General features: G+C 50.3%; 1 protein-coding gene across 1 annotated transcript in view; it reads left to right on the top strand.

The window, feature by feature from the left end:
* Positions 1–386: 386 nt before the first annotated feature.
* The window catches only part of GATA4 (GATA binding protein 4), a 79,442-nt gene continuing 53,709 nt past the window's right edge, over positions 387–26,119 (top strand). Inside the window, exon 1 of the mRNA XM_068973546.1 lies at positions 387–429. The gene's annotated coding sequence lies outside the window, so the exon portion shown is untranslated. The remainder of the gene's footprint in view (positions 430–26,119) is intronic.

The raw sequence follows: 26,119 nt of genomic DNA, 5'->3' as shown, positions 1-26,119 counted from the left end.
AAGACTAGAGTCTGAGATGGACTTGGGGTAGAGGAGCCATGCTCTGAATCAGCATTTGTCCCCAAGAACAGTGATTCCTTCTGTTTCTTTCCTGTTGATCTCTGGTCCATCTGAGCGGGCGAACTTTCAAAAGCATCTCTGGAACCATGTGAACACTATTATTTTTTTAATGTCCAACTAGGGCTTCTGTTCCTAGGAGGGTTTCCTTCCACTTGCACACATACCAAAAAAAAAAAAGGGCTTGCTGAATTAATGAACCACTTCTCTTATCTATTTTTCCTGTTATCTAATTCCGAGGGGAAAGCTGGGAGCTCCGAGGGAGCTGGGAGACAGCTCACAACGCCTCCCTCCCACCCGCTGAGAACAGCCTGGAGTCCCCGGGACTGAAGGACGCTTCGAGGAGCTGCAGGAACATCGCTTCCATTCCGGGTGAGTCCCCACCTGGCCCCCTTGGTGATCCCTTCACCAGGGCAGAGCAGGAGATGCACCGAGGGAGTCGGGAGGGCCAGGAGCAGGGGGGGCTGGAGCAGAGACGGTCGGTGGGGGGAGGAGGTCAGGGAGAGGACCAGCCAGTGTGGAGTGAGGGTGCACCGGGGCTCTTGGGCCTTGGGGACAGGAAGGATGAGATTCTTTGCAGGCCAAGTCACAGAGGCAAGGCTTCCTTTCCCACTTTCGCTCTCTGGTTCATTTTCTTGGTTTCTCTTTCTTACAATCGGGTGGCATTTTAGTTTCTCCATTTCCTGATTCGGCTTCCTGCTTGAACAATCAGAAGTTGATGGGAATGAGCAGTCTCTCAAGAAAAAAATAAATGAATATGCACCATGCAAAAATATCAAGGGATCTGACCAGTTGTCCCTGGGCCTCTTGCCTCTGCTTCCTCCAACACACCCAGATGGCTTTTCTTTCCCCTGGCGTCCCTGCTGTGGATGCTCTGTCTTGAGAACCTGGTTGGAAAGCTTAGAACCTTTCCTCACCCAGATCAGACCTGCTCAGGATGCTTTCAGGGCAGAAAAAAATCTCACTGGCATTTTTCGTTGGTTCCATTGATGAGTTAGTGAACAGGCCTCATGGCCTTCAGGATCTGATCATTTTCTTTACCTATTAACAGGTCGAAAGTCAGCCCAGGTTGGTGTCCGGCTTAATTTTTCATTAATTCTGGAGCCAGACTTGTGATGGGAAGGAGGGGGTGAGGGTGGGTCTTGCAGGTGTACCTCATTTATTAGGCTTTTCTTTTCTGAGTTCAGTTTGTACTTGCAAGAGCTTGGTTGCATATGGTTTTTGCAAACACATCAAAATTACCTCTGCTCCCTATAAACCCATTCCTTGGACAAATGAGCTTTGGATCTTATTAGTAGCTGAGAAAAGGGCTGAGCCGCAATGAAAGGGAGATACAGTGGTAAGGACAGAGGGATAGCTTTGAGAGGGTTGAGAATGGCAAATCAGTGCTTAAAAATAAAGGCTCTGCGGGGTTTGAAACCAGGCAGGTTGAACTTTTTCCGCTGGCCCAAAGGTTGGAAATAGATAATGGCAGATTTTAACTCTGTAGCCCTTCAAGGACTAAGCAGTGTTCTTTGGGAACTGGGAAGGAGTTAGTGCAAAGTCTTGGTGTCTGTACAGTTACTACAAATATTAGCTCTGCAAAGCAGAGAATGGAAACTTTTCCTGTGTTTCCCTCTCGCAGTCTTCCAGCCAGGTGGTTCAAAAGTTCTGCCTGACTTATCTTTGCCCTGCCCAACTCTGAGTCCCTTCACCTTCCCCATTTTCCCCAAAGGTTGTTATTTTCGGGCTTCTGTGTGTTCTCCAAAATTAAGGGAATTTGAGAGGTTTCTAGCTCGGCAAAATCAAGAAAGTGCCCCTCTGAAGTGAATGAAAATCTTACTGTGAAAGGCTACTAGAATCCCATGATTTATCATCACAAAATTGATTTGACTTTTTTATTATTAGTAGTAATGCATTTGTTTTTGTTTGCTTGTTTATTACTGTTAGTCTTATTTGAATAAATAAGCCTAGCATAAAAGGGTACATAAAAGTCCTACTTTATAAACTTCTTAAACATAATTCATTAGAGTTCATTTTTAGCAAAATAGATATATCCTGCTTCTTCTAAAGAATTCATTCCTGAAAGTGACTTTGCATTTGTGAATTCAATTGGCAGGGAGGCGAGAATCTGTTTCCTGCGGTTGGTACTGAGGAAATATTAATAAGTTGCTCTTTATCCCGTTCTATTTCTCAAGCCCAATAAAATATCCATTTCAAATGACTTTCTAATGCTTTGTTATATTTGCCAAGTGATTTATGGGGCGGGAAATTGTAGTTCAGCTTGTGTAAGTGCAGAGATGGTTTAGCGCTGGGGACAGTAGAAAGGAGGGGGTTTAGGGCTGGGGCAGCGCAGAGCCTGAAGAAATTCAAGCTATCAATCTCCAACTGTCTAAACACAGCACCAAGTGGAGATTTGAGACAATTATCCGAATAATTGGGGGTGGGGTGGGGAGGCACTTTCACCTGAACTGTCTGGATAAAGGGGCGGGCGACACAGGAAAAAACTCCTAGCACGGGGAGGGCCCTGCTTCGGCTTTTTCCGGGATCAAGCGAATTCGGATGGTTTTTCTTTAAATTCTCCTAATTAGAATTAGTAATGGCAAAGAAAGCTTCCCAGAAAAAGCTTATAAGGGGCTCCCGTCGCACCACCGGGCAAGGCGGAGGGTGGGCCCCCAGCCCGCCGGGCCTGCGCCGCGGGACGCCCCCGCCGGGTCTGATAAAGCCCCGAAGCCGATCTAAGGTCAATAAACCAGGCGGCGTCAGGCTCCGGCGCAGGGTCGGGAAGGACAGGGGCGGGAAGGGAAGACAGCAATCTTGAGGCTGCCAGCGAAATGGAAAGGAACGGAGGACCGAGGAGGTTCCGGTCCGGGCGTCGGCGTGGGGCGCGCGGGGCCGAGACTGGGCCGCGGTGCGGAGCGCGCGGCCGGCAGAAGGGAGTCGGGCGGCCGGGCTGGGTGGGTCCCCGCGGCGAGGCCCCCTGACGGGCAGTGAAGGCGGCGACCTCCAAAAGTAAACCGTATCCCCAGCGATCAATCGTCACTTCGCCGAGAGTTTGAGGAAGGAAACGAAAAGTTTGGGGGGAAAACAAAAAAAAATTTTTTTTAAGAAACGGAGGAGGGGTGAGGTGGAGACTCTCAAATAATGAGAACACTCAATAAAACTTCTGGGATGCCTGAAAGAACCAGGGAATTGTTCCAAAATGAGAGAAACTAGGAGAAGGATGACAGTGTTCATCATTAGTCATCCATTTTAATCTCTTTTGTATGGCGTTTAAAAGTTTACAAAGTCCTTTTACACAGAGTTCTTGTTTCTCCCACTCCTCGCATGGCGAGAGGAAAGATTGGAAGTAGTTATTCTGCCCAAAGTTACAGCGTGTCGCCAGGATTCCCCGCGAAGGGCCTCGAACCGGTTGCTAAGTCACTCCTCGTTATCAGAGAAGGTCTTTCCAGGAGGGAGCCCGGATAAGTACGCAGCCCTGCGGAAAACCGGTGCATGGAAGCCTGGACCAGAGATTGGGGTAGTTAATATCCGCGATCTGGTCCCTCCCGCTGAGCAGTCTAGTGCAGAGCCCGGACGAGAGCAGATGCGCGTGAGCTGCTGCTGCTGCTGCTGGAGGGTCTGCCCTGGAGGCTCGCAGGATCCCGGCTGACACAGCGCCTAGAACCGACGGATTTCCGCAAATAAACACCACCCCCCTTGAGTTCTTTCCACTCTCCCGCGTTTGGCCCCCGAGGCTGCGGGGCTCCAGCTTACTCGCATTCCTGGCGCGGGCGAAGCTGATTTGGTTTGAACTTATTTCAACTGTTGTGGTGCTATGTAGGCCAGGCCACCTCGGACGGGTGTCGAATCCGAGGTCTCCAGGGTCGGGTCTCAGGCCCTGGGAAGCCCGCGCAACCGAACTTCCTGAGCGCAGCAGGGCTGGTAGGCGAGAAAGCCCAGGCCGCAGGCGCAGTCAGTCGTGTGACCTCGGGCCTGAGTCCGGCGCTGATCAGAACGCCGCCCTAGCTGCCCTCTACAAGGGAGACCCCTTTAGGGGTCTGGGGATGCAGGATTCAGGACACACTCATGGCGGGGGCGGGGGGGGGGCGCGGTACGGGTTGGGTGGCGGGCAGGAGGTGTGCTAACTTCGCCTGCCGCCTCCGCTTCTCCCTCTGTGAGCTGAGCCCCAGCGGCCCCAGACGCCGTTGCCCCCATGGTCGGAGTGGCAAGGCTTGTAGAGCAGCCCCGTCCCCCTGGTGTCTTTCCGGTCGCGACAGCCCTGTGAGGTCCCTAAACAGGCCAAGAATCACAGTAGGAGTTTAATCAGAAAGGTTATTCTTACGCACAACTCCCCAGTTAGGCTGTTCCGCATCTCAGCATCCCGCGCGGAGCATCCACTCGCCCCTATCCCCAGGGTCGAGGGTCGCAGCGAACCTCCGCAGGCTCCGAATGGCACTGATCAGTCATTTCTTGGGCCTGGTTTGGAGGATTATGGGACTGGGGAAGGGAATGAGTGACACCCCGGGCTCGCAGGCTTAGTGGCCGCGGACACCGGGTTCAGGGAGTCTCGCTCAGCCCGTAGTACTTCAGGCACGTTCCCTGCCCGCGCGGGGGCTGGAGGTAGATTTTGCGCAGCTTCTGAACTTGGAACTTACAGAGGATAAAGGGTTCCCGGGCCTGGACACGCGGGTTTCTGGGGGGCAGTGTTTTAATCACTTCTTAGCCCGCGCCCCAAACTCGACCGTTCCCCAGCGAACCTCCTCCTAGTCTTGAATAAAAACTCCTGGCAGATCCTTCCCGTACGGCCCGTCCCTAAACCCGGGGGCAGAGGCTGCAAAGCCCGCGCAGATGCCCGCGTGGCGGTGGGAGGGGGAGAGGGGGCCGGGGTCCAGGCTCCGGTGAGACGTGGGCGTGCGTCGGCGTGGGGCTGGGGTTGGAATGGCTGCTGCTGCTTCTTTAGCTACTGAGAGGTGTGATGTCTCCTTCATCCACCCCAATCGTCGTTCTTAGGGGTTTTCTTTATTCGTTTAATATTGTCTTCTTAACTTAGACGCCCCGCCTTTAAATTTTCCTCCGCGTCTGGCTTGATCTTTCCGCATCCCAGCCCAAGATCCTTACTCCTTATGATGAATTCGTTTTTATTAATTCGCGTGTCCAGTTCGCACCCAGAAATTACCCGATGATGTCCTGTTGGATGAATCAGGAGCCTTCCTGTTCGCGACTTATTTTAATTCATGAATATTGAACTACATGGTAGCGGGTTTTTCTTGCCTTTAAGGAATTTCTTAAATTCCCACCTCTAAATAAATAGCACCCTACAAATTATTTTCCAGCTTCGAGTTGGATGTCTAACAAGACTGATTCTCTCAAAATCATGCAGCGGTGTTGATATTGTTGTTTTTTGATGTTGTAGAAACATTTACTACTGAGCCAGTTGATTTGTCCTACCACACGACTTATTATGGCTTTCCACTAACTCCAAAGATTTAGCAGGAAACTGATATGGTATAAATAGATAAATTTCAGTTGTTCATCAGCTAAGATTTTGTTTGCTTTCTGTTATATCAGAGTAGTTCTAGTGTAATAATGATAGAACAATTAGTCTCTCCTTGCAGATAAGTCATTATTTTGAGCATTTATTATATGTTTTCTGCCGAATTTGTTGTTAGAGCCTACTTGGAAATGTGGTTTCCTATAACAGTGCTGATTAATAATAGATCCTTTTCATTTTCGGAAAATGACTGGAGATCACGAAAAGATAGCTCATACCAGGGGAAAATGTGTTGAGGTTTATTTCTTCAAGAAACTTTAATAAAGAAACTCTAAAGAAACAAGATCATTATCAGATAAAACTCGGCCACAGGGAATTCAGAGTGGAGGTCAGAAAACATAGAGGAAGCTATGCTTCCTCTGCAATGATTCAAAAACAACAAAAACTGGGAAAAGTACTACCCCACCGGTCACCCTGTTACTGCAAAAGTATCTCTCTAGTATTAGTTGAAGAGAAGGGGAGCGGAGTGCCTGGGAAGGGTGTTCAAAGTGCTCCTAGCTTCTGGAAATTTGACAAGCCGAATCTACAAGTCTTAGAACTTCTCCCTAGAATTCAGCAGATAGTAGCTACTGAGCACATCAGATACCTGCTTCCTAAAATGCTATGGGAGTAGCGGCAGGAGTTAGGGTTCAGGGCAAGTTCTGAGAAGAAGTTCTAGGAGGAAACAGCCTGGAAGCCACAGGATTTGTCAGCTCTCCCGGGCCTGCCGTTTCCCTAGGCTTGGCACGGGGCTGCCTTAGAAAGCTCTCAGCGTGGTGGCTGCCCGGGTTTGCTCCAGCTGCGATAACGAAGGGGCCGGCTATCTAATCTGGACAGCAGCATGAACAATCCATTAGACCTCGGCATTTATCTGGGGCGGGGGAGGAAGGAGGGATAGGGGCTGGCGTGCCCCACCAGGACTAAGAGGCACTGAGCTGGCCCATTGGAGCCTGGATGGGGTGTGGGTGGGGGCTGGGGGAACCGGTGAAGCAGAGTTTGTGTGGACTCACAATGTACCCTTGCTTGGTGTACTTCTGATGCTGGTGAATTACAAGTTACCCATTATCAGTGTAAGGACGAATTAGGATCCCTTTGGGTTTGGAGTATTATACGTTTTATCTTAGGCAGTTCAGTATACACTTCACAATGTCTCATTCATACTCCACCCCAATTGCAGGGCACTGTAAGATTCCAATTTTCACCAGGATTCCCAGGACCTGGGAGAGCTAAATCCATCCACCCATTCTTTCATTCAGTCATTCGGCAAACATTGACAAAGCTTCTCTCCGCCAGGCATTGTGCTTCATTCTGACAGGTTAAATTATTTGCCCAAGATGAGGGCTATGCTGGCGACAGAGGCGGAACCCTAGATCAACTATTCCAGCCCTGTGACTGCTCACTTCTTTCCCCTAAAACACACAAATCAGAAACACAGGGAGTTGCAAGGGCCTCAGGGGTTATCCGGTCCAGCCTACCATTCAATGCAGGAACCCCCTCCTCAGAAGGCAGGCAACGAGGCCTGCGTGGGCTTGAATGAGGCTCCCAGGACTGGAAAGTCTGTTCTGGGAGAAATCAGCCTCTGCCTGCCTTCACCTAAGCTCAGGATGCTAAGCCCCTCCAGCTACTGTGAACCCCTAGGTGTCCTGCTAACCAGCTGGGCTACCTTCCTCTCAGACTTCCCCTGGGAATGGAATCTGCAAGTACAGGATACCAACCCCCGGGTGATGTTTGGGCACTATGGGCCTTAGTCCAGCTGGCCTGCCTCCCCCTCCCATAGTGGGTATTTGCTGCTGGGTCAGCAGTAGCCAAAGAATCTTCAGAGCTTGGATTTTTGTCTCAACACAACTACCTACAAGCTGGGTGACCTGGAGCAAGTTATTTCACTTCTGTTTCTGGATATTCTAGAAATAAGATACATGAATGTGCTTCTCAGTACTGGAGGATACCACCTTCTTCAAAGATAAAATACCCCATCATTAATAATGAGATTGTTGTCATTTGCTATTTAAAAACTTCAAAGTTACAAAAGGCAACTTCTGGACAATGACCTCATCACAGAGAACATTCTGGAAACTTTAGAACTGATGAGAAACTAGGTGCACACTGTCACTGGGTGAGTGTGAGAATTTAGGCTGTGTTAGAATAATGTGATTTGAATCCCACCTCCACTACTTACTGGCCAAGTTGTGTTCAACTCTTTGCAAGCGCACGGACTGTAGCCCGCCAAGTTCTTCTGTCCATGGGATTCTCCAGGCAAGAATACTGGAGTGGGTTGCCATTTCCTTCTCCAGGGAATCTCCCCAACTCAGGGATTGAGCCCACACCCATGTCTCCTGCATTGGCAGTCAGATTCTTTAGAATTGAGCCACCTGGGAAGCCCCCCGCTGGCTATGTTGTCTTGGGCAAATTACTTACCATTTCTGTGCTTCTGTTTCTCGTATTCTGAAATCTTCACAGACCTTAGAGGGCAGAGAGGACCTCTCCCAGTCCCTAAAATAATCTCCATACTGTAGTTCATTAGCATCAATATCCCTCGTGGGTTTGGTTTTAAAACACTTCCACAGTTAATTTGTCTGCTAAGGGGTAGACATTTACTCCAAAATTGATAACTATGTTTTAAAATTATCTCACCCAAAATTGAGTGTTGCTGGTGGGAATTTTGGGTGCAGCCTTTCTGGAAGGCAATTTAGCAATACGTATCCAAAACACCACAAATATTCATATTTTTTGACCCACTTTTTCCAGTAGTAGCAATTAACCCCAAGGAAGTAATCGGAGGTTTATGAGATGCTTTGCTTGCCAATATTTGTGTGAACTTGACAAGGACCCTTCAAACACATATTTAGTTTAGTGAAAAATAGAAAATAATATAAACTCTGAAAAATAAGTTATATAAACTGTGCAAAATCCATAATGTAGCCATCAAACTATTTTTTCTTAAAATATTTAACTCGTGGGAAATCTCATAATATATTTTTTAAAAATAAAAACCAGATTATGGAATACTTTATACAGTGTGAAACTGGCTGGGTGGGGTGGAGGGGAGAGAGAATCAGATAGAGGGAGAACATTAATGTTCTCTGTTTTTCTTCTAGGTGATGTGGTTAAGGATAGGTTGTGTTTTCCTGTGTTATACTCATTTGTATTTTCCAAATGAACTACAATGAGCTCCTGTTTCCTTGAAACTAGAAAAATAAATTCTTTGAGCGGGGTGGGGATAATTGGTCAGCTCCAAGACCAATTCTCTAGCTTCCTAAGATTTCATGACTATCGTGCTTATGACAAACACTTACTCATTTTAGAGAATTCAGCTTTAAAGTTTCCAAAACTCAATGGACTCAAATTCCAAAAACAGTCCTGGACTCTAGAGACATTTACACTTGGTGGAAGTGATTTTTCCACACAGATCCCCCCTCCTCCTTTAGAAAATCTTTTCAAAGTCATCCAGATTGTCTCAGAATTTCACTTGCAACCTTGAGTGTTTCTGAAATTGAAAACAACAGTCTAAGTTCTTGTAACTTTTTCTTCTCAAAACTCCCTTTGCTGGCAGAAGGATGTGCTGGAATGTGAGGCCAGGTGCTGGTCCAGCTGCAAATAAAAGCTGCTTATTCAGACCCAGGAGAAAAGCAGGAGGGAAGGCAGACAGTTAGTGGTGGCCTAAAAACCGGAGAGCGTTTTCAGAATGGAAGACCTTTGTGAAAGCAAGAAAGTTAACCACTGAGAACACAATGTAGGACAAAATAAGTTACAAGTATTTAGTGAAATAGTTTTAATTTGTAGAGGATTAAGTAGCAGTTTATAAAGAAGGCTGCCTTCCTTCCACTTTATATGTGCAGTGTGTGATGGGGTTGCAGGGGAAAGTGGTAACACAAAGAAATGGAAACCCCATCATAAACTTAGGGAGCCTTCAAAGGTCTTGTACTGAGATTTTTAATTTAATGTAACATATTGGGTCAACAGAAGATAAAAGTAGCATGGAGCTAAAGGCTGATTTCATTGATATTAATTATGGAACAAACAAGCAAATTTTAAAAACTGGAGTCTGAATACAGTAGGGGATAGAGACTTAAAATACCCCTCCTATCCTCTCTCTCCAAGCTCTATACTTTTTGTTTATTTGTTTAACTTTGAGGTCAGCCTTTGGTTGGTTGGTTTGGTAATAAAGGCATAGGAATAGAATGTTGGTAGAACTGCAGAATTTAAGTTTTTTGTAAACTGGAGTGAGTTTCTCTCCATCCTGCTCCATCTCTGAGGCAAGCTGGGCTCTAGTAAGGCACCATATTTATCTTCATGCAACATTTGCAGGCCCCCTTCACGGCACAGTCATGGTAGCAGGTGATGTCTTAAAGCGTGATCTCACAGGAGCACATTCTAGACATCTTTGCTGACTGAATTCTCTACAACAAAAATCCTTATCAACCACTGGTTTCCCTTGTCTCGGAAGGGAACAAACTTAAGCCTTGGACAGACCATATCTACCCTCCACCTGGCCAGGATACATCCCAAAGCAAGGGGTATAAAGAAGTAAGGACAACCAGAGTTACGAAGGTGCATATTTCCAAAGCCTTTACAAAATGCTTTATTTTTCTGTTAACTAGGATTTCCTAGATCTGTGGGCCAGTAGATACAGGCTGATTTTCTTATGACTGTGCCATTTAGCATTCTCATAAATGTCTCTTCAGGCAAGGTTTTCTTGAACACACACTGACCCCATGGAAGTATCCTTAAGTACTCAATCTTTATATAATTTTAAAATAATTTCCACATGTAATCAAAATAGAACGAGAGAGGTCAAACAAGCCTTCCCTTGACCCCACTACAAACTGATTAAGCAAACTGCCTCAATCGATTGCCCGATTTGTAAATTGGGGACAAGGAGTAGCATTTATTGGAGTCCTTTCATGTACATATTACATTTGATCCTCACGTTTGATTGCTCTCTGGGGCAATCAGTGTGGATATTAATAGAATTATGCCCGTTTTATAGGTGAGGAAACTGAGACTTGGAGATGTTGCATTGCCAAAGGTCACATCGCTAATAAGTAACAGAATAAAATTCAAAATGCCCTGCTCTGTCTAGCTAGTGCTGCCTCCTCCACCCTCCAGGAGTATGCCAAGGACTCCTGAGATGGTCTGGACGAACTGATTTGTAAAAGGTCTCATCAGGATCCCGTAATTTACTCATCTGAAAATCTGGAGGAAGGAATGACAGAGCTGCAAGCCTCTTAAAGCTTATTTAACTACCCCCCTCCCTTTCATTTTACAGGTGAGGCTCAGGGAGGTTAAGTGATTTGCCAAAGGTCACCCCACAAGTTGGTGGGAAATGACCAATGTCATTTTTAAAAATTAGTTAAAACAATTTCCTACCAAGCCCATTTTTATGGCTTATTTTAAGCAGGTTAATAAGTATACCAGGCATAGCTTTAAACCCAACTGAGTAAATGCTGACACTAGTTTATAGATTCAACAGATAAGTAGCAATAAGGAATTATTCATCTCTCATTTATCATCCAGCCTCTCCAAGGTGCAAGTTATAAAGTGGAGCAAATAGCAGTTTAAGAGCCCCCACACATGGGAGATCAAAACAGTGAAAATAAAGTGGTTCAGGAAGCCATACATTTACAATGTGGCTTGGCTCCCAGGTCTCCTGAAATGTGAAAAAAAGTGAAAGAAATTTGTGCATTTCACAAATAGACACTTTTGTCATACAGACTTCCATATTTAGCTTCCAGATGCATCCCATCCTAATTCATCCTTTGGAGTGTGTATTGAGCACCTACTGAATGCAGGGCACTGTGGAAGGTATAGAGAATGATTAAATACTATTCCAGCCATCAAGGACATTTTATGCTTAATAAAGTGTCAAAATAAAACACACACACACACTTGAACCTCAGTTAGTGGGTATAAAGGAGGAAAGAGAGACTGCTGTGACTGCTGGGGAAGCCACAACAAGAAGCACACTGAGGAGGTGTCCTTGCCACAGCCTTGTCCCCAACAACACTTCTTTATCATAAGCACAGTGCTGGGAACCATCACGGGCAGAAAAAAGAAAAAAAAGGCTGTGAATTGACTGCCCCAGTTAAGAAGGAATCCAAAAAACCACATTTCCTCCACTCAGCTCCATGTTAAATACAAACAAACTGGTGAAGAGATGGAGGGTGTCCCCTAGGATGTGAACAGATGTTAGAATATTTGTAACATATGCTGATGATGAATAAACTTAACAGTTGATTTGCTTATTTGGAAGGTGAGCTCTAATGAATTCTCATGTTGTTCTCCAGGAGGACTGGCTTATTTTATTATTTTTAAAAAGTCAATCCCAGTACCCTAAGGGTGAGCCTTGAGGCCCAAAGGTCAATGCCAATAACAGGGCAGTCACGGATCCATAGTGACTTTGCTCTCAGCTGCCCAGACAAAAGCCACTGTGAGGCTCCTCTTGGAGCCCCACTCTCATAAAATGCAAGCATTTTCCAAGATATCTACTCAAAACCCTTTAATTTATGGGGCTTTCCTGGTGGTTCAGTGGTAAAGAATTCTCTAGCTGATGCAAGAGACACAGGAGACGTGGGTTCTATGCCTGGATCAGGAAGAGTCCCGTGGAGGAGGAAATGGCAACCCACTCCAGCATTCTTGCCTGAAGAATCCCATGGACAGAGGAGCCTGGTGGGCTATAGTCCATGGGGTCACAGAGTCAGACATGACTGAGCACAACAGTATCAGACTTCAATTTGTAGATGGGGACCCAAAGCTCAGATAGTCCAAGTGGCAAAAGGTGACCATTATATATATGTGAAATGATGAGTGACTTGTGTATTACAAATAGTCACGCAGGACGTGGGGGCATAAACTGGGACATGGGCTCATCCCATGAAACAATAAGGGTCATGACAAGGACCAAGCCCAGAACCCTATTATACCTCTCAACCTGCCCACAACTTTGCTATCTTATTTCATTTTGAAGGCTGGAATGTTTATGAGGACAATTGAAAGCCATTGTCCAGAAACATATTATGTACCCAGTGCTCCTTTTGGCTTGGTTTATCCTCTGTCTAGGAGGTGCAAGGAATGACTGTTGTTTTGAATGTCTCTGACTCCCTGAGACCCTTTACTGCAGCCTCGTTCCCCCTCCCACCCCCACTGGGGCTGAGCCTGGTCACCATCCTCACCTTCCTGCAAAGGGTGGGGGTGGCAGGGCTCACCATGTACTCTGGCTACCCCAGAGCTCAGTGTGCCTTATCTCTAATCCTCTCACCCTGGTGATAGCATCAGGGTGAGGAAAGCTTGGCCTTGGGATTCAGATTTATAGAGGGGAGCTATCAGTTCCTACAGCAGCATACTGAAATGGAAGAATAGGGTACAACCAGCTCTAAAGGCACCTACTCCTGGCTCTGCCATTCAATGGCTGTGTGACTCTGCACAAGCCTGTAGCCTTTTTCTGGGTCCTAATCGCCTCATCTGTTGAATGAGTGGATTGGACCAGAATCCCCAAGGCCCCTTGCAACTCCAGCTCTCCATATCAGTGTCAATGTCAAAATAAGAGACCAAAGGCACATGGGTCACAGTCATTCCCACAATAGGGGCACTCAGGCTAAGATGCTTGTGAGGCCTCATTAGGCCTCTTCTGCATGTGAGCTTTTCTGTGTTTGCACAATGGAAGGGACCACAGCACACGTTTTGCCGTATCCCACCAGTGGCTCAGCAGTGAAGAATCTGCCTGCAGTGCAGGAGCCACAGGAGACACGGGTTCAATCCCTGGGTCAGGAAGATCCCCTGAAGGCGGGCATGGCAACCTACTCCAGCTTTCTTCCCTGGAGAATCCCCATGGAGAGAAGAGCCTGGTGGACTACAGTCCATGGGGTTGCAGAGAGTCAGATGTGACTGAAGCGACTTAGCTCGCACGTAACATGGTACCTCATCTTCAGTCATAAACGATAGGGGTTTATACTGTATGAAGACAAACTGAAAACTTCCATTTTCTGAGCTCAATTCAACAAACTTTTAAAAACATCTATTACATATTAGAAGCTATGGCAAATACAGAGATACCAAATAGGATTTCTTCCCTTGATAAAGCTGAAATTTGGAAGAGAGGGTTATGGAGACAGGCAGACATGTGGAGAGATTAAAAGGAACTAATGTGGTAAAATCTGTGGATAAGGAGGGGGGAAGGGGTCGATTCTGGGAACTGAAGTCTTTAAAAATGGATTTTCATTCACTTGCCAATGCAGGAGACATGGGTTCAATCCCTGGGAAGATCCCCTGGAGTAAGAAATGGCAACCCACTCCAGTATTATTGCCTGGGAAATTCCATGGACAGAAGAATCTGGTCTGTGGGGTCACAAAAGAGTTGGACAGGACTCAGCCACTAAAAAGCAACAATGTAAGAATAAAGCTCTTGTTTTTTTCCCTTTTTCATCCCTCACAGTACCAGTGCTTTGCTCATAGTAGCAGCGTTTGGGTTCTGGAATCAAACTACTTGCTTGTAAATCTTGGCCCTGTCAGCTAGTAAGCTAGGCAAGTTATTTAATAATGCTGTGTCTCAGTTTCTTCATCTGTAAAATGGGAGAATAAAGTGATTGCCTAGATAAATGAGATAGTCAATCTGTCCGACGTCGCTGGCACCATGCCTGGATATAGTAAGTGCCCAGTGGTAGGTGTTACTCAACATGCATTTGTCTAGGAAATGGAAGTTTGTCTGCAGTCTGAGCCTTCTATCATAGACATGCTATAGACATTTTGGGTTCCTTGCTGAACACACTCATTATCTGTGGCTAAAATTGAGTTCAGACTAAAAGGTCTGGCGTTCCTACCTTCCCTCTGTGTGGGACCAGCAGTGAGCCCCTTGTTATAGAACCTTTAGAGGGACAGAATGGCACCATTTGGAGATGCCCACTTGGGGAGCTTTAGAGCCACAAAGTGTTGGTGTAGGGAAGGGTCCAGCTTCTGCTACTTACAGACAGAAAACAAAAGCACAAAGAAGCGATTTGCCTGTGGTCCTGCAGAGTCAGGATTAGAGCCCAAAACTTCCAGCTCCACACCAATGAGTTTCCATCAGACACCTGACCCCTAGATCCGACTCCCTGGCCAAGGCTGCTTTTTGCTGTGAGTCTCTTGGGCCACACCGCCTCCTCCCACTCTCCCTACTGTGTCCCAAAGAAGAGACTACCTGTTCCCAGTTCTTAGGTCACATCTAAGGTAGAATGAAGGCCCTTACTTGTCGGAGCTAGCCCTCAACTCAGACTGGGGTGAGGGGCGGGGCGGGGTGGGGGGAGCCCTTTAGCACTTCCTGTTAAGTTGCCTCCAGAGCGGACTTACTCCTTCACTTCTCACCGGAAGTGCTTTGCAGGTGCTGTGATCATGACCCCTCCGCCCACATGAGTGTCACCAACGGAGAAGGTGACCCTGGGGGCTTTCAGTGGAAAGTCAGAGGAAGAAGGCAGCTTGCCCTAGTTCCAAAACCTGTCAGGAGGTCAGAGTGCCCGCTTTTCTGGTCTGAAAGACAACGGGAGGGAAAACTGACCAAAAACAAGATGGAGGAGGGTGGAAACGAGAGAGCGAGCGAGAGGTTGCGCGGGAACTAAGGTGGATCGTATTTTCTCACGAAAGTAACGTGTATTCGCTATTATAAAAGCGCAATTGGAACATTAGAAATGTACAGAAATGGAAGGGGGGCGGATTCCAAGCTGGAAACTTGCCGTCTTTACATGTAGGTGAACTCACTTTCATTTATCTACCTGTCTTGGTTTCTCTCATTATCTAAAAATGCGGTGAACTCAAACGGAATGTGCGCCGGGGTCCTGATCTTGCTGCGCTCTCGCGGGCCTGAGAGACTGACGACTCCCGTCCCGAGCTGTGTGGCCGGAGATACTACGCGGCCCCGCCGCTGGGAAAGGCGCTCCTCTCCCCGGGTGCGCGGCTGGAGGGGGCGGGCTCCGGGCTGGGACCCTGGCGCGGACCGCGGCGGCCGGTAAGAGCCGAGGCCCGGGCGCGGGGCGGCGGCGTCGGCCCGGGGGAAGTGGCGCGGGCGAGCGGCGGCGGGAAGCCGGGCCCCAGCCTGGAGGAAGCCGGGCCGCGCGCCGGGCGCCGGGCTGGGGAGGTGCTTCTGCGCCCGCCGCCCCCTCCGCGGAGCCGATCCGGGGCGCGCCGCGGGGCGGGGGCGGCCGGCCGGGGGCTGACCCCGAGCGCCGCAGAGTCTGCGCCCGCCTGCCGCCCCGCGCTCGCCGCCCGCCGCCTCGGGTTACGCGGCGGCTGTCGGCGCGCACCTCATCAATAAGGCCTGACAGGCCGCCGGCTCCGCGGCCATCCATCACCCGCCCGCGCGGCCCGAGGCGCAGGGCACCCCGCGCGGGGGGCGGGCGCTGGCCGGGAGCCGACGGCCCCTCGGGAGAGCGGGGCAGGAAAGTCCAGCGGCCACCGAGGAGCCGGACCGACTCCACGTAGTTCGAAAACAGCCCCGCGCAGCTCGGAAGCAGCGTTTTCTATCCATCAACAAATATTTGACTTTATTCCAGTTCTTAATTTCAGAGTCTTATAAGGACATGCTCATTTGTTTTTAAAGAGCCATAAGGGAGCTTAGAAATGATCTAACACAGCCCTCCCATTTCACAGATGAGGAAACTGAGACAGTGGGGAGCGGGCATGCCTGAGGTCACGCAACCTGGTGGCGATGAAAACGACCGCCTAAGTCTCCTGACCCCGGATTCCCAGCCCACGCGCCGGCCACTTGGGCACTGGGCGGGACCCACGACCCACACGCATGATTGTCATCAAATATGTGGAATGAACGAAGTTATGAGTGTTGTAGGTTCTCGGTGTGCCCGCTAGTGCATGAACTCTACAAGGTCCACACAATCTCTTGCCCCGAAGTCAGATAGCCGCCTGCGTGTGTGTGTGTGTGTGTGTGTGTGTGTGTGTGTGTGCGCGCGTGCTGAGGTCTAGAAAGAGAAGAGTGAGTGAGGCAAATGTATGGGGGGGGACACCTACATATAAAAATAATAGAGTTCCTTGAATTATTTACTTCCTCTTCCCACCTACTCCCCCACTCTCCGCCCCTCCAGGCATTAAGGTGGTTTCTCTTCTAATTTCTCTGTTGCAGCACTTTTCCCGTTGCCTGTTTGCAGGGCTCTTTTTCCTCACTGGTCTGAACCAGTTTGGAGGTGGAGACTTGTGTTCATCCTTAGATCTCCAGTTTGCCTGATGCCTGGCATACAGCAAGCCTTAAATTCATGTTTGCTATGTAAATTGCAATACTTGTAAGGGAATCCAAGTAATACAAGTTCATTGGACACTGAAGCTGAAAGAACTCTCAGATTATGGTGTTTTGTCTCATTTCAGGAGAGACAGAGATTGACTCTTGATTTACTCAAGGTTGCCTGGGGGTAGGATCAAATCTCTCTTGGCCCCCAGAGTTTTTTTCCCCCAGGATATGCTACGGTCGCAGGCTCTCCCAGTTGTGGCTTCCTGCAAGCTTTTTACTTCCCTTTCCTTCTCACCTTTTGGATCTTCCACTGCCAAATTAGCAAACTTTCAAAGGGTGGGGAGGAGAATCAGAGAAATCGACAGAGCCAATCTGTTGGCTTTATTTCTAACAGGAAACAGTATTTTGTGGGGTTTTGTTCTGTCTTTGTAGATGGTGGTGTTTTGTGATTGTTGGTGCTATTGGTTTTTTAATTCACGTGAACAGGATGAGATTAAAACCAAAGACCAATGGGTGTCTGTTAATGTCAGCATTCGTTTGATTGGAGTTAGAAACAATGATATCAGCAACTCTTGGAAGGGCTTGACTAGAGTGCACACACACTGACACCACTTTTGTTGAGCGGGAAAGGCATCAGAGCCATCCTGTGGTCCAGGTAGTCAGTGGCTTTGGGCTGGCTTGTGATGCCCACTAGACCATGATTTCTGTAGATACAGGTAAAAAGTGTAATTTTATCTGCAATAATGTGCACTTTTTTTCTGGTTACTATCTACCTACATGGTAGTCCTTCCACAGGCAGGTCATGAACTGTAGCTAAGTGTAATGAAAATAGATATGAGAATCAGAGTCAGAACAACTTATCCTGCAGAACTGTTGTGAGGGTTGAATATGAGCGTTTACAGAAAAGGTCGTGTTTCACCAAATGGAAAGGGAAATACAGTTCTCTTCTTGGGGCCAAACTCATGCTCTCAAGGACACACTTTGGCTTACTCTTACCTCATGGGACCAGCCGGAGAAAATCCAGTCTCCTCTGACTGACTAGGTTCTGGCTAGCTGGGTCTCTCCACCCTTCATTTCCTGCCAGCTGGTTGCCTTGGGGAGCAGCAGTGTGACTGAAAGTGACTTAGCAATTTCTGAGCTTCTGCTACCTGGTTCCGGGGACTGTCAGGATGAGAGAACCATCACCCTCCTGAAATAAGGAGGGCCAAAGAGAGGTGCAAGGCTGTATTCTGTATATAAATCACTTTTCTGAAGTATCTTAGGTGGGAGTGAAACGTGTACCAGGGATGTGAAGTCTCACTAAAGACTGGAGGGGTGTGTGTGTGTGGGGGGGGAGGGGTGTGTGGGTGTGTGGGTGTGTGTGTGTGTGTGGAGACAGACAGAACAGGGAGTAGAATTTTATCCTGCCCCAGAAATACTCTTCAACCCCCTGGTTTTTCAAAGATACTTTTTCAAATCCCCTCTTTCTGATTTATTGAGGTAAAACTTCCATCCAGTAAATTCACCCTTTTTAGAGTACAGTTTTGTCAAACATACAAATGGTGTAACCACCACCACAATCAAGATATAGACTAGTTCCAACACACCCCCAAATTTCCTCCTCCTTCGCTGTCTCCTCTCCTCTCCTCTCCTGCCCCTGCCAACCTCTTTTCTATCCCTATGGTTTTGCCTTTGTGACAATGTCAGATAAATGGGTTCATTTAGTCTTTGGAGTTCCACCTCTTTGATGCAACCCTAGTGCACCTGACATTCTCTCATGTTGTCAGGTGTATTTGTTGTCCATTCTTTTTTGTTCCTGAGTAGTATTCCCTTGCATGGTTGTCCCTCTATTTATCTATTTTCCAGTTGAGGATCATTTCTGTGGCTTCCAGTTTGGGACAATTATGAATAAAACTGTAAGTTTAAAGATGCCAGCAATCCTCTTTTATAGGTTAAAACGCAACTTACATTGAGCTTGTCTTATCCTGAAGCAGGATGCAAATAATTCACCTGCTGAACAGCCATGTTCAGGAAGTCTGGGGAGGGGATGTCACAGTATGTGGAGGTGGGGAAGTTGGGAAGGAAGAGAAGAGGAAAGAGAGTTCAGGGCTTTTGAAGAGGAATAAACACCAATTACTCACCTAGAGATGGAGAATTTGATTGCTCTTGTCAAGTAAGGCTGTGTCTTATTCTGTCTGCTCTGAATACTCCATCCCATCCTTACCCCACACCAAGAAGTGTGTGGGCGATGGGAACAGGGCATCTCCAGAGACTTCCTGGGGTAGAGGTGCAAAGATTCTTGCCCTCACAGGGGAAAGATTCCAGCCTCTGTGAGCGGTGGTATGAGGTGGGGGCGGGGAGACAGGCTCTGTGTGCAGAGGCTCCTGCCTTAGGCTCTGCACCTCCCAGAACAAAACCCTGACAACTCTTCCCCATCTAGGTGCTGATTATTCCATTTCTTCGTTTGGACCCTTGCCTCTCTATTCCCTCCCACCCTTTAGTTTCTGGCCCTTTGGCATCTTGCTGTTGATTAGCACCTCTGCTACAAAGGGCTTAGGCTGTGGGAGAAAGCAGACTTTAAAGGTAAAGTCTTTCAGTCTTTCAGTCAAACAGGCAGATGCAGGAGAATGAATACCAAGGGAGCTGAAACTAGCCGAGAGAATGGAACATCAGGGATCTTCCAGTCTTTCTCTTCACTCAGGCCAAAATACAACAAATACTCTTTTGACTGAAATAGGTAGGTCGAGCTGTGTGGGAAGCTCCTCTGGCCACCTGATGCCAAGAGCTGACTGATTAGAAAAGACCCTGATGCTGGGAAAGACTGAGGGCAGGAGGAAAAGGGAATGACAGAGGTCGAGATGGTTGGATGGCATCATTGACTCAATGGACATGAGTCTGAGCAAGCTCTAGGAGATGATGAAGGACAGGGAAGCCTGGCGTGTTGCAGTCCATGGGGTCACAAAGTGTTGGACACAACTGAGTGACTAAACAACAACAACAATAAAAAATTACCTCCAAGTGCCCAGGGGTGTGTGAGAGAGGGCAGCCCACTCTCTTCAGGCACCTGCTGCCTTTGAGGAGTGGTGGCCTCTGGTCCATTACAGGGAAGCCCAGGCCTGAGCAGAGAAGCTCCTCCCCCACATGCGGGATCACCGGGCTTCCAGGCACCAGCCCCCAGGTCCTCAGCTCAGCCCTGCGGCCTTGGCTCTGGGAGCCGCCTGCCCAGGGCGGAGAGACTTCCAGGGAATGGGGGGCAGGGAGGAGATGCTGTTTTTGCACTTGAGCTTCGCGCTTCCTTGACACTTTCCTGTCTCTCGCTCTGCCGCCACGTTGCGGCGCCTGCCTGGGCGTCTTCTCCAGCTCCGGGTCACCTCGGGATCAGTGGCCCCAGGAAGGGTGCAGGGGGAGGCCTGTGCGGAAACCGGCCCAGGCTGGTGCTGGGAACACCGCGTCTCCGGTGGCCTCACAGGTCCCGATATGCGTGTCGGGGTCTTGGACTGGCAGCTCTCCAGGCGCTGGAACCCCGTCACTACTTCTGTCCTCCTGGGAGCGGGTGCGAGGGGCGGTGGGGGCACGGTTTGGAATTAAAGTCGCCCTGCGGGGTCCCCTCTCCCCCATCCGGAGCCCTGGCCTTTATTTCCCAGTTCTCTCCTTGGCCTCCCCTCTCCCTGGGGGTCGCACTCTCTATTTCTGTCGCCTGGTCTCTTGACTCCTATCTCTTCTTTCTCTGAGTCTGTGTTTCCCTCTCCTGTCGATAACCCCTCTTTTCCGGGGTCTCGGTTACTCTGTGCCCACCGCCAGTCCTTTCCCAGCTGTTTTTTTCCCTAACATGCCACACGGCCTCTGTATTTGACTTCTTCTCTGTCTTCCTCTTATAGAATGTAAGCTTCCCAGGAAGAATTTTTTTCTTGGTCCTACTAACTGACAGGGTTCCTCCAGCTTTCCAAAATGTAGGGGTCTGGGCCCTCCACCCTCCCTACCGGGAGACAACACACCTGGCTTCGCTTGTCGGCCTTTGTCCCAAGGAGCCTGGCAGCTTCAGTCTCCAGCCGCTGTAGCCTCAACGCCTAACCCGGTTCCCAGCAGAACTCAACCTCTAAAATCCTGACTGCGCCTGGAAATCCCTTCTTCCTACAGATCCCAGAGTCCTTGGTCTCTGGGTTTCCTTAGAGACAGCCTAGATTTTGGTGGGAGATTTGTAGGCAGCCGCACAGATAAACACTCCCCAGAGATTCAGAGTGGGCCTTCCTCTCCCCATGTCTGGCCTGGGCCTCAGGGTTCTACTTAGAGAAATCATGGTGCCTGAGCACCTACTGTGTGCCGGGAGACTCACTCCCTTTTGAGAGAGTGTTCTGTGCTCCAATTCCCAGCAACCCTGAGAGATTCTATTAGCAATTCCTTTTGTAGTTGTAATCATTCAACAAACATTTACTGGGCAGCTACTCTGTGCCAGCCCCTGCTGCCCTTATACATCCTGCATTCTGGCATGTGTGGGGGAGGAAGGGGTGTGTACAAACAACCACAGATAAACGAATTTCTAACTTTGGGGAACAGAAGGCCTGGGGATTAAGCAAATTCAGGGTTTTTTGTATTCCAGGAACACTTATTGTGCTCTTCCGTTGTACTGGGCACAGCCAGTGCTGCAACTTCAATAGTCCCTGACAGAGGAGGAGGGAGGGAGAGTCCACAGTGAAAGAATGGTGCCCACATCGCCAAGAGAGAGCCCAGAGGCGGCAGCTTAGGTCCCGAAGAGTAGGGCCCCTCCAGTCAGCTCAAAGGTTCTGCAGGCTCAGGGCAGCCAGGGCAGTGGGTGCCAGAAGCTTCCGCTAGCGCTAGCGACTGTTCCCTTGCCCTCCGGCCCCAACCCCCACCGAAGTCCTCTGTGAGGAAGGGGAGAGGGAGCCAGGCTGGGAGAAGGAAAAGGAGGCATGAGAGGGCGTCAGCCTGGCCGCAAGGCGCCCGGTGCTCCACGCTCCGCGCCCCGCTGGCGACAAAGCCGGGACTTGCGGGCGCCTGGACCGGGTTTCAGTTCTGGCCTCTGCTGCCCCGGGACCTGAGGATCACTCTCCCCATTCAAAAAACTTTTGGCATCCTTCCCGAAATTAATGAAAGCGTAGACTCGTTTTAGCCGTTCTTTCCCTTCCCATGGGCTCTTAGATTATGAGGCAGGAGCTGTTTTATTTAACCTTGATTTTAATTTTTAAATGTGAGACATATTCAATGAAATTTAGAATATTTGAAAAGCAAAACGAGGGTTTTAAAAAGCGTTTCGTTGTAGAAACTCGATATTAAATAGAATGCTGCTGCTGCTAAGTCGCTTCAGTCCTCTCCGACTCTGTGCGACCCCATAGACGGCAGCCCACCAGGCTCCTCTGTCCCTGGGATTCTCTAGGCAAGAATACTGGAGTGGGTTGCCATTTCCTTCTCCATTAAGTAGACTAGATAAAAGAATTAAGACTCAGAAATCTAAATTCGCGACCTATTTCAGAGATCACTGGCTTTGCCACCTCCATCAAGGGTCTTAACCGCTCTGGGTCTCTGAGTTCCGGTTTGTTCGAGGACTCGAATATCTCTCCCTCTAGCACGGCGATGCTGTTGTTTCCTCGAAGGAAAAACAAAGGAATTCGAAAGTGTTCTGTAATCTGGAAATGACTCTAAAATATGGTAGGGTGTGCCAAAAACTCTAGTCCTCAGGGCCGGAAGCAGGAGGAAGCGTTTGCGGTCTGTGAGTGAGAGCATGGCTTCGCCTTGCAACACCGAGAATTTTTACAAGTTTGAGAATTAAGAAGCCGAGCTGCCTTCTCCCCGCACGTCTGCCGGCCTCAAGGCTGGCAATTCTTTTCCGGGGTGCAGAGCACTGTACCCGCAGAAAGGGGGCGAGGGTCTTATGCCCCCCTCCCACCAGGAATCCGCAGTGCCAAGGCACAAGGCTCAGGAGGGAGCCTAGCTTAGCTCGTTCTGCATCTTTCCGTCCAGGGGATCGGCCCTGCTCCGCACGGTGCTCCTCGGTGCTCCACTCGCGGAGGGCTGCGCTGCTCTCAGTACGGGTTCCGCGAGTGAGGACCGACTGTCGGAGAGGGGGACGGAATCGCCAGCAGCGCGAGGCCCGGCTGGGGAATTGGAGGGCGGCGCGGGGACTGGAGCCGGCAAACGCTCCAGCGCGGGTCCCTTCGCCCGTCTGCCCGGAGTCCTTGTGCACAGGCTCGCAGAGTATCGTCCACACCTCGGAGGAATTGGTTACACAGGACAAGGGGTGACTTTTCCGGTCCCCTCCCCAGTTCTCTCTTTGCGGGTTTCTTGATTAGAAGACTTTGGGGGCCCACTGTTCTTTCAGGCGTCGTTGGTTTTTAGGGCTGGCGGCCGCTGAGGCAGATTTCCGCGGGGTCCCCAACGACTGCACCAGCCAGAAACGAGATTGTGGCACCGCCTTGGGCTCGGCTTAAAGCAAGCCCGCTCCGGTCCCATCAGGAAATCCGGAGAACCCCACACGGAGAGACCCTCGCTGGTGTCACTGTGAATCCCATCGTCCACTGCTTATTAACTTCTTTTTCAGGGAACTAGAGTTCCGATCCCTTTGTCCAACGTGTCCTGCCTACAAACCTGTCTCTAAGGTATGGACCGGCTCAAGTCCCAGAGGTCTTAATGGAGCAAGAAAACGCATCTTATTCTTGTGTCTTGGAGATTTTTTTTTTTTAAGCGTAAAGCACATCTTAGTCATTCTTGTTTCTCTAAAAATCTCACCACTTGACTCTTCATTAGACCCAGACTCCTAGTAAAAGAGGTCAAAGAATTTCACAGTATTACATTTTCCTTGCAGACTATGGGAAAGAAAAGCGGAAAGAGGACGTGAATGGGGTTGGGCCATATCCCAGGCCAATTCAGAGCCTTCTCCTTAAAAATAGCCAGGAGTCCGAACCTCCAAGCACAACCGCCCCCCTCCCCCGGCCCCCCTTCCTAGCGGCCTCCTGAACGTGGGAGAAGCCTGGGAACTTAGCGGCAGCCGATAAACCTCCTCCAGCCCGCGGGCAAGTGAGGCCTTGAAATGCTCTCTGCTCCTGGCAACGGCGAGCCGGCCCTGGCGGCTCCCGCCTCGCCCAAGGGAGGGAGGGGGCGAGCGAAGGAAGGAGGGAGAGAGCGAGGGAAAAAGAAACACCCTAAAAGAGCGGGCGGCTCGCCAACCACCCTCTGGACTGTCCTTGAGCTGGGGGCCCTTTGGGAAGAAACTTGGGGCTCTGGGCCCAAAGGTGGGAGCACACAGAATACATCGACACAAAATTCTCGGTCCCAGTAGCCCTCGTAGAAGCAAGGAATCTTTCATGGACTCCTGGGCTTCAGTACACAGGAGAGCCCGGGGGTTGGGGGTTGGGGGCGGTGAGGTGTGGGGTGGGTGTTGGGGGTGGTAAAGGAGCTCTGTCGCAGGCCTTGCCTGGAGCGGCCCCCTAGTGAATCCCGGCTGCCTCGAAAGGAAGCGCTTAGAAAAAGCAGGCTTTTCCATCAGGGATCTCACTACAGCCACATACAGCAGGGACTGCTAAGTGACCCCTCCATTGCACTGGAGACTGGGGGTGGGGGGAGTGGGGCGAGGCTCGCCGCCGGTTACCCGGCTAATGCGACCCGCAGCGCGCGCCCTCGCGCCGCGGCCGACCCGGCACTGTGGAGGTAGCCTGCGTGGGAGCGGCCGTGTCCTTGGCTTTGGGGAGGACGCCCAAATGGCCGCTCCGCCAGATGCTGAGCTCCAAGGTCCAGTCTCCAGGTTCATCCCTTTTCGCCCTCTGGGGGTCGCGAGAACGGGAGGCAGCTCTGAGACTTGGGGCATCGCTAGAGCCACAAATTTCCAGGGAGAAGAGAGATGCCGACGCAGCTTCCTGTTCGGCTGAGCTCAGCCTTTCAACTCCTGAGAAAGCCCTCGTAGGCCCCTGACGCAGGCCTTTTTCTTCGTGGCTTTCTCGCTCACTCCAGTGGGAAGGAGGACCCGTTTCAAAGAGCGCAGGGGCCGTGTACCCTTCTCGGCTGCATCTGAAAGTGCCGCTGGTCGGAGTGTCCCCGCGAAAGCGCCTTTTCCCAGGTCCAGCCTCGGGGATCCCCAGGACCCTCCCCCGCCCCCCCCCCCCCGGCTTGAGTTCCCAGGCCTGGGATCTGCAGCGCCAAACTCTGCAAGGCGCTGGCGAGGAGTTGGGGGAAGCTGGAGAAGGGACTGACACCAGCACGCCACCCTCAGCTTCCGGGGCGCGAAGGGACCCGGCGGGCAGCAGCCCAGGGAGCGGCGTCGGTTCATCCAACCACCGCGCAGCCCTTCCGCCCCTCTGCGGGGCACCTCAGTTTTCTCTCTTTCGCCTGAGCCCCTCTAGATCTCCGCACCTTTCGCTCAGGGAAGAGACTTCCCCGCGCAGCCGCGCTCAGTCCTTCCTCCGGGATTTTCCTGAGAATCCCCACGAGTTGGCCACGATCCCATTGGGGGGTTTCCTTCCAGCCAGCCCCGAATCCTAGCCTGGTTCTCGGCGCCCGGATCGCCCTTGCGCAGGCCGGGAATTCAAAACCGATTACCGACTGCGGAAGCGGGTCTCGCCTTGTACCCTTACTTCGGAGGTGCACAGGTTTCTTGCAGGGAGGTATCCTGGCCCCCTCCCGACCCCTCCAATCTGGCCTGAGAAACCTGCGCTTGGGATAGAAACACGACCTTTGGCGGGTGGGGGGTGTTTAACCGAAAGCTTGAGAGCCACCGGCCAGCTGTTATCTGGAGCTGAAGGCTGCGGTAATCGATGGGTTATTTTTACGCGGTAATAGGGCCCTGTGATTGCTCTATTAACCTTTAGACCTGTCTGAGGGACTCTCCGGCTCGCAGCCCCGCTGCGCTGGGGCCTCTAGGCACTGACGCCGACTCCAAACTCAGGCCTGCCACCCTTCTCGCCCGGCTCGGTGCTGAGCCCCGGGAAGAGTCATCTCATCGGAGAGGCCCCGCTGGGTTGCCGAGCTCCCCGAGCCCCTGCTAAGTCTCTTAGATTAGTGCGGCGGCGCCGCAGGCTTCAGAGAAAACGGAAAAATCGGAAGGCAGGAGGCCGCAGGGGCTGGGAGCTTCGCCATGAAAGCGTGGACTTTTTGCACAAACACAAAACTGTAGGCAGGAGCCTCACGGACTCCCTGGGCTACTGCAAAGGGAAAAGGGAGGGCGGGTTAGGTCTCCGCGCTCCGACTGAGGAGGCCCATCAAAGTTCGGTGTCTCTTCCACTTACCCGGGATCTTGGACTACGAGGATCCCCACTACCCACTATCACCCGGAGCCTTGCAGCCAGCCGGGGCACTCCCCAGTGACCTAGTGCCCCACACCCGAGCCAGGGTCGCTCCCAAGAGGTCACCTTCCCCTTATCAGCCCCGCCCCTCGCCCACCGCGTCCC

This window comes from Capricornis sumatraensis, chromosome 6 (assembly GCF_032405125.1).
Source record: "Capricornis sumatraensis isolate serow.1 chromosome 6, serow.2, whole genome shotgun sequence".
In the NCBI taxonomy this organism is placed as follows: domain Eukaryota; kingdom Metazoa; phylum Chordata; class Mammalia; order Artiodactyla; family Bovidae; genus Capricornis; species Capricornis sumatraensis.
The sequence above is the reverse complement of the archived record's forward strand: the minus strand, read 5'-3'. Positions and strand labels throughout refer to the sequence as shown.